Raw genomic sequence first — 8,671 nt, 5'->3', positions numbered from 1 at the left:
TCTTTCTGCTTGTCCATTCGACTGGGGGTGAGCGATCGAAGCGTAGTCGACTCGTGTGCCCTGAGAGGCGCAAAAGGCCCTGAATTTGTCGGAATCAAAGTTTGACCCATTGTCAGTGATGATGTTGTGCGGAACTCCATATCTGAATATCAACTCTCTGATGAAACTGATAGCAGTGCAAGCATCAAGATTCTTGATAGGCTTAGCTTCAATCCACTTGGTGAACTTGTCGACTGCTACTAGCACATGAGTGAAGCCGCTCCTACCCGTTCTCAGTGGTCCAACCATGTCCAGCCCCCAAACAGCGAAGGGCCAGACGAGCGGAATGGTTTTCAGGGCTGACGCGGGCTTGTGCGACATATTGGAGTAATACTGACATCCTTCACATTTGTCGACTATCTCTTTCGCCATTTCATTCGCTCTTGGCCAGTAGAATCCCGCTCGGTATGCTTTAGCCACAATGGTCCGAGAGGACGCATGATGACCACAGGTCCCCGAGTGGATATCATCAAGGATCATCTGACCTTCTTCTGGTGTTATACACTTCTGACTGACTCCAGTCGCGCTTTCTCTATACAACTGTCCCTTTATGACTGTAAAGGCCTTGGATCGACGGGCGATCTGTCGAGCCTCTTCTTCGTCCTCTGGGAGTTCTTTCCTTAGGATGTACGCGATGTACGGTATTGTCCAGTCGGGAGTGATGACCAAGACTTCCATGATCAGGTCGACCACAGCTGGAACTTCAACTTCAGTCGGATCCGTGGCACTTTTTGGCTACGGGGCCTCTTCAGTGAAGGGATCCTCCTGAACTGATGGTGTGTGGATGTGTTCCAAAAACACATTGCTGGGAATGGCTTCTCTTTTGGAACCTATTTTTGCCAAATCATCAGTTGCTTGATTTTTCAGTCGGGGTATGTGATGAAGTTCTAACCCCTCGAATTTCTTCTCCAGCTTTCTCATTGCATTGCAATAACCAGTCATGGCTGGACTTCTAACGTCCCACTCCTTCATCACCTGATTAACCACCAAATCTGAGTTGCCATAGACCATGAGGCGACGGACGCCGAGTGAAATGGCCATGCGCAACCCATATAAAAGTGCTTCATATTCTGCCTCGTTATTGGAGGAATCAAAGTGGATTTGAAGGACATATCTGAGCTTATCTCCTCGGGGGGAGACCAATACTACCCCGGCACCGGAACCATTCAACATTTGGAACCATTGAAGAACATGGTCCAATGCTCCGAGTGAACCTGAGTCGGCAGTTGCTGTTCAATCCACTCGGCGACGAAATCTGCTATTGCCTGGGACTTGATAGCTTTCTTTGCCTCAAACTTGATATCTAGAGGAAGGAGTTCAATCTCCCATTTTGCCACTCGACCAGTTGCATCTCTGTTGTGCAGGATCTCTGACAATGGAGCGTCGCTGACGACTGTAATGGAATGATCAGAGAAGTAGTGAGCAACCTTCTTTGTGGTCATATAAATCCCATATACAAGCTTCTGATAATGAGGATATCTTTGCTTCGACGGGGTCAAAACTTTAGAAATATAATATACTGGGCGCTGAACTTTGAAGGCTTTTCCTTCTTCTTCCCGCTCGACCGTAAGTACCGTACTGACGACTTGTCCCGTGGTTGCGATGTAAAGCAGTAAAGGCTCTTTGCTGATTGGGGCAGCAAGCACCAGCTGGGTGGAGAGCAGAGCTTTGAGCTCTGCAAACGCTGCATCAGCTTCAGGAGTCCACTCGAACTTGTCTGACTTCTTCATCAATCGGTAAAGAGGCAATGCCTTTTCACCGAGACGAGAGATGAATCGACTTAAAGCGGCCAAGCAACCAGTAAGCTTCTGGACGTCGTGCACTCGCACAGGACTTTTCATTCGGAGTATAGTACCGACTTTTTCCGGATTGGCGTCGATTCCCCGTTCGGAAACAAGGAAACCGAGTAACTTTCCGCCAGGAACTCCGAATGTGCACTTTGATGGATTAAGCTTGATAGCATACCTCCTGAGGTTGGCAAAGGTTTCAGCAAGGTTAGTCAGCAGGTCGGAACCCTTCCGTGACTTGAGCACAATATCATCCATGTATGCTTCCACATTCCGACTGATTTGAGTGAGCAAACACTTCTAAATCATCCTCATGAATGTGGCTCTGACATTCTTGAGGCCGAATGGCATGGTAACATAACAGAAGCACCCGAACGGAGTGATGAAAGTTGTTTTGATCTCGTCAGGCCCATACAGATGGATCTGATGGTACCCGGAATAGGCGTCTAAAAAAGACAGTCGCTCACATCCCGCAGTCGAGTCGACTATCTGGTCGATGCGGGGGAGAGAAAAATGATCTTTCGGGCAGGCCCGATTGATATGTTTAAAGTCAATGCACATGCGAAGTGACTTGTCCTTCTTGGGGACCATGACAACATTGGTGAGCCACTCGGAGTGGTAGATCTCTCAGATGAACTCCACTGCTAAGAGCTGAGCCACCTCCTCACCAATAGCCTTTCTCTTCTGGACGATGGACCATCGGAGATGTTCTTTGACAGGTTTTACTTTTGAGTCGACTCATAGGCGATGCTCAACCAGTCCCCTGGGAACACCCGGCATGTCAGAAGGCTTCCATGCGAAAATGTCCAATTCTCACGGAGGAACTGGATGAGCGCTTCTTCCTATTTGGAGTTGAGTGTTGTTGAGATATGAGTCGGAGCAGCACTGGGATCGGTCGGGTGAATGTGAGCCGGCTTCGTTTCGCCAGACGATTGAAAAGCCGATTCTGTAGCAGGCTTCTTGGCTCGCAACAAATCACCCGGGTCTGCAGTCTTCTGGTATTCCTGCAGCTCCACCACTGCCATCTGAGCATCAGTGATCTTTGAACCTTTCTGAAAACACTCTTCTGCTTTCTTCCGATTGCCCGTAACAGTGATCACACCTTTGGGACCAGGCATCTTCAATTTGAGATACACATAACATGGTCGAGCCATGAAGCGTGCATAAGCCGGCCTGCCCACAATAGCGTGATAAGCACTCTGGAAATCTACAACTTCGAACATCAACTTTTCTTTGCGGTAATTCTTGGAATCACCGAAAACCACATCAAGAGCAATCTGGCCGAGTGACTAAGCCTTCTTCCCAGGAATGACTCCATGGAAACTCATGTTGCTGGTACTGAGTCTGGACATCGGAATGCCCATCCCTTTCAGCGTCTCAGCATACAGTATGTTCAAACCACTGCCGCCATCCATCAAGACTTTGGTCAGTCGAGTGCCTTCGACAACTGGGTCGACCACCAAGGCTTGCCTCCCAGGGGTGGCAATGTGCGTTGGGTGATCAGACTGGTCGAATGTGATGGCAGTCTGAGACCACTTCAGATAACTGGGTGTTGCCGGAGCAACCATATTCACCTCACGGTTGATAACTTTCAGTCGACTTTTGCTTTCAACATCAGCAAAAATCATCAGGGTGGAATTGACCTGGGGGTATCCATCATCACTGTCTTCCTTGTCCTCAACTTTGTCCGACTCCTTTTCCTTATCTTTGGGCTGCTTGCCCTGGAACTGCTGGATCAAGAGCCGACACTATCGAGTGGTATGTTTCGGGTAAATGAACTTACCCTCTTCATCTTTCTTGGTGTGATGTGATATGGCAAATCCAAGACATCATTTTCATCTTGGTCTTTAACTTTCTTGGGGTTCCAAGGTCCTTTGGGTTTCCCCTTAAATTTTCCTTGAGTTACAGCCAAGGCTTCCCCAGGAGCAGCTGGCTCGGCTTTCCGCTTCTGTTTCCGATTGGAATTTCCTCCGGTTTCTTGAGCGACTGACTTGAGCTTGCCACTCCTGAGTCGATCCTCATCTTCACCATTAGCGTACTTGGTGGCAATCTCCATCATCCGATTCAGAGACATATCTCCGGTTTGACCGAATTTTAGATTCAGTTCTCTGTACTTGACGCCTTCTTTGAAGGCACAGACTGCTTGGTGGTCAGGCACATTCTCTATCGTGTGATGTAACGTGATCCATCTCTGGATGTAATCCCTTAAAGTTTCATTCGGCTTCTGCACGCAAGACCGCAGTTCCGTCAGCCCTGCCGGTCGCTTGCATGTTCCTTCAAATATGGTGACAAACACTCGGGCGAGATCTTCCCAAGTGTAAATGTTGCTGGGTGCTAACTGATTCAGCCACGCTCTGGCCGAGCCCTCCAACATGAGAGGCAGGTGCTTCATAGCCACTTCATCATTGCCACCGCCAATCTGGACGGCCACTCGGTAGTCTTCAAGCAAAGTATCGGGCTTGGACTCACCAGTGAACTTACTGACTCCAGTCGCCAACCTGAAGTTGGGAGGAATCACAGCGGCCCTGATGGCTCTACTAAAGCACTCTGGCCCCGAAACATGTACTCTGCTGCTGGTAGGTGCATCTCTGTCGTGACCTTCTTGGTGAGCTCTGTTCCTGTCGACCAAACCTTGAACGAGAATGGATCTCGCATCAAAGCCTGGTTCCCTGGGGTCGACTGGAATCCTTCGCCCAACACTATGAGGGGGCCTGTCATCTTGCTGTCGAGGCACATACGACCCGCTCCTCGGGGGAGGGGTGGGCACTCGACGTCGATCGTCACGATCGAATCAGTGATCATACTGCTCACGGTTCCCGTACTGATTACGCCGGTCCCCACGTCCCTCATGCCTCGGGGGCGATCTTGGGCTATGAGCCGACTGGACTATGTCTGCAGCAATGGATCTGCTATGAATCTTGTTCCGCGACTGAGAAACAGCAGAATTCTGGTCTCCTGCTGCCCGGAGTAACGCTCTGATCTACAGAAAGCCTCTGCCAACCTCCGACTGGGAAGGCTGAATCGACTCTGCTATACGGGCTGCGGCTGCTAAATTCTGAATCAGAGTTCGATATACCTGCGGGGGCAGAAAGAGGTGACATCGACTGGATTCTGGAACCCGTTGTCGCGCACGCTCGTCGAGTGCTCGCTGGAGGTTCTCCAGTCGAGTGCGCTCGGCCAAGTTTGCCAGGCGCGCGTCCTCCAAGGCACGAGCCTCGGGGGTTTCTCCAACGATAGGAGTGTGCAGTGCATCCATGTTCCGGCGACGAAGTTCTTCTCTCTGCAGCGACGTGAGAGGCTCGGGGAGATATTCCTCATGGGGACGCGATGGGTCGCCTCCACCTGCGCCTCCGTCGGTGCGGGGAAAACCGAGAGGACTGGGCGGTCCATCGACCATCAGAACCTCCGCCGCCGGATCACTACTGTCGCACTTGGATGCGGTCTCTGCGGAGCCAATCGACAGGTCGAACAGGCCGTAGAGGGATTCGTCGGGCTCGATCGCCGCAACTTGAGGGGTGGCCGACTGGCGTGCCACCGCGTGTCTCACCCACCGCTGAAGTCTCGACCGACCGGAGCGCTTGTGTCGGCGGGAAACAGGGAGGGAGGACAACACAGGAGCCGACCGATAGTGGGTCGACGGTTGTCGCAAGAGGATGTCGCGGACGCACGCGCGAAAGTGCGTTGCCCCGCGGACAGGAAGTGTGTCCACGTCGAGCGGAGCCTCCTGAAGCCAAGCGGAGTCGTCGGCGATGAACGTGAGCGTGCCGAGACGGATCTCGCGGCCCTTCACCAAAACTCCGCCAGAAACCATGATGATTTGGATCGGAAAAGATCGCAACTCCGCCAACAAATCGCTAAAACACCGGCCCCAAGATGGGCGCCAACTGTCGTGGTTCTAAGCCTGACAGTAATGTAGGGGGGTAGGTATGGAGAGGCAAGGTCTTAGCTATGGAGTAGTTGTAAGCACACGAGGTTTACGAGTTCAGGCCCTTCTCGGAGGAAGTAATAGCCCTATGTCTCGGAGCCCGGAGGCGGTCGACTGGATTATGCGTGTATGAATTTCAGGGGTGCGAACCCTTTACACTGAGGAGGGGGGTGGCTTATATAGAGTTCGCCCGACCCCTCCGGCCCTTAGTTGTGCAGGGTTTTAAATACATTAAGGTCGGGCGTTACTGGTAACGCCCCTAATAAAGTGCTATGATGACCATAAAAGCTACTTAATAACCGATCGTTAGCGTGCGGAGTGTCTTTAGGTCTCCTGGCTATCGAGTGGTTGGATCTTGGTCGAGTGATTGCTTCTTGGTCGAGTGTTTTCGAGTCTATCGAGTGGAACACCTCCAAGTCGATTGAAAGGTGATTTGTTCTAGAGATGTCCTTGGGTAGGGCAGTTGGGACAGGTCCATGACCCTACCCTAGGTACATAGCTTCATCAGGTGGTGCTTTTGTGGTGGAGGGTGCGGAGATAGCTGGCTCCATGTTTCTTGGGGTATTGCGGTCGTGGCAGTGCTAACTCGACGATAGGTGGAGCCATGGCTAAGATGTGGTGAGGTATGGGTTTGTGTGTGGTGGGGAGGGGGCGCCAGATCTGGCTTACCCATGTTCGGCAATTTGCAACGGCAAGGTGGACCCACCACGACAGTGTGATGTTCATTAGTGAGGTCGATGGTTCCTAGAGACGGCGGCCTTCGGCGTTGGCAGACTACGAAGGTTTAGTGTTGTTGGGTCGCTAGATCTAGTTAGTTTCTGACCAAATGTAGCTCATTGGCGACTTGCTGTGCACTCTCACCTTCGTGCTTCGCCAAGGATGAGGTGTTAAGGTGGTCTCTGCGTGGGGATAACGCTTTCACAGCATAGGCGTGTGTCGTCCGATCGAGGTGTAGGATGATGATGTAGGGTAAAACCCTAGGTGGTGATCTTCTTCACACTTGGAGGTCGGGAAGGAGAAATCAAGAGCAAAACACAAAGAGAGAAACACTCAAGACAAGATCCAAGTCACACATCCACTAAATCCACATGTACATACAAAATTCAAGATCTAAATCTAATAAGAGGAAAGTAAAATATTAAGATAGTTCTTCCCGATCTCTAGGAGAGAGAGGCCTTGAATCCAATATGGATCTTCACTTAGAGGGGCCTTGAATCCTCTAGGGATCTTCTCCCATGGAGGTCTTGATCTCCATGGGAGAGGTAGGCAAGGAGCAAAGCTCTCTAGTTCATCTCATATGCTTTGCTAACCCTAGAAAGAGGAGGGGAAGGTCTATTTATAGTCTAGGGTGCAATGGAGAGGTAGGTGAGAAGATACAAGGGCACATGGCTGGTTTGCACATAGGCAAGGCCGGACATCTAGGCATTGTCCGGATGACCGGTTAGTCACCCCGATGGTCCGACAGGGTCGTTACAACAATCTTTAGGCCGGATGTCCAAGACATCGTACGAATGCCCGAGACATCGTACGGATGTCCGAGCTTATTCCAGATGATCCGGGCGGGGTCTTGGATGATCCGGCTCCGGGCTTGGCCTTCAGGTGTCTTCAGGATGCGTAGCCGGATCGTCCGGACCACGATCTGGATCTCTGGGCAAGTGAAGGCTTGTCCCATTTTCTTCTTCTCCTTGGCGATATTTCACTCCATTGCTTGGATTTGCTCCTTAGCTTCTCCATGGCTAGTTCCTTGGTACCTAAGCACAAAAAGTGTCTCCATTTGAGGTAGTAGCCATGTCTCATGTGATTCAGAGGGAAGTTGAACAAGGATATAGTTAACATCGGTTTTTATAGCTCTTGCATGAGCTCTCGTCATCGGTCCACTTGGTGTCTTGGGTGATGATGGCATGTCCATGGGAATGACCGTAGGATGCTTCGCATCAGATGATGTTGGCCATCTAGTAACGGTGGAGATGCTCTAGGCGGAAGCTTGCTTGGCACTTGCCATCACACGATGGAGGCGCCTCCATGGCGCATCTTTGACCGTTCCACCTTAGGATCTAGTTCTTTTGGCAAAAGACTAAGACCCGGCTCGGTCAAGCGACGACGTCGTCCTTGCAATGCCCCCCCCCTTGGATTGTAGTCTTGAAGACCGGTGATCTCGTTCGCACTCTTGAGGGTATGAACACTCACAATATATGTGGTTGGTAGGTGCATGGTGGGTGACGCACGTGCTGATGTCAAAGCGGCTGCCTCACATCCACTCACATTATGACTCTTGTGACACTGATGATGGTGGCAAGTGGAGCGCGGTCACAACATGTCCTTCATCATTAGCCGCCTAGCATGTCCCTAAATGTGAAGTCGGAGCTATAGCGTCTCGGGGTAACATGGCGACAAATATGCCATGCAATGTGCAGTTCAGGGTCTATTGGTGCAAGGCACGCTTCTCCCTTCTACGAGCCTCGATTCTCAAATAAGAGCTGCCTAATTCTTGACACGCTCGATTGTTTGGCATGCTCTTGGTTGGTCGTCCGTCGTGAAGTCAGAGTCGCTTGTTTGGAGAGAAATAATGACAATGGCAGTTTGCAGACAATCTCGACAGAGTTATTAAATGCATTAACGTGCGCAGAAGGGGCGATCATGGGTGATAGACACGTCATCGAGGCATACTGTTCTGGGCTGCCCAATGGCCAATCTCGTTCGTGGAAGCAGATCCTGGTGTGGTGCGTGGCCAATTGGAAGGCTTGTGCGTGTGGGGCGTCTCGACTGGATGCTGGGTCTTGGTCTCTGAAGGTGGTCCCTGCTTCATTACCGGGCCTGATGTCAGTGAAAAATCAATTACGATGCAAAAAAGGGCTGCTGCTCGCGTATACACCAGATAGCACCTCCCCAAGGTAAATATCTTCACCACTAAGGAATCCCA

This window comes from Triticum dicoccoides, chromosome 4A, assembly GCF_002162155.2.
Source record: "Triticum dicoccoides isolate Atlit2015 ecotype Zavitan chromosome 4A, WEW_v2.0, whole genome shotgun sequence".
NCBI lineage: Eukaryota > Viridiplantae > Streptophyta > Magnoliopsida > Poales > Poaceae > Triticum > Triticum dicoccoides.
The sequence above is the reverse complement of the archived record's forward strand: the minus strand, read 5'-3'. Positions refer to the sequence as shown.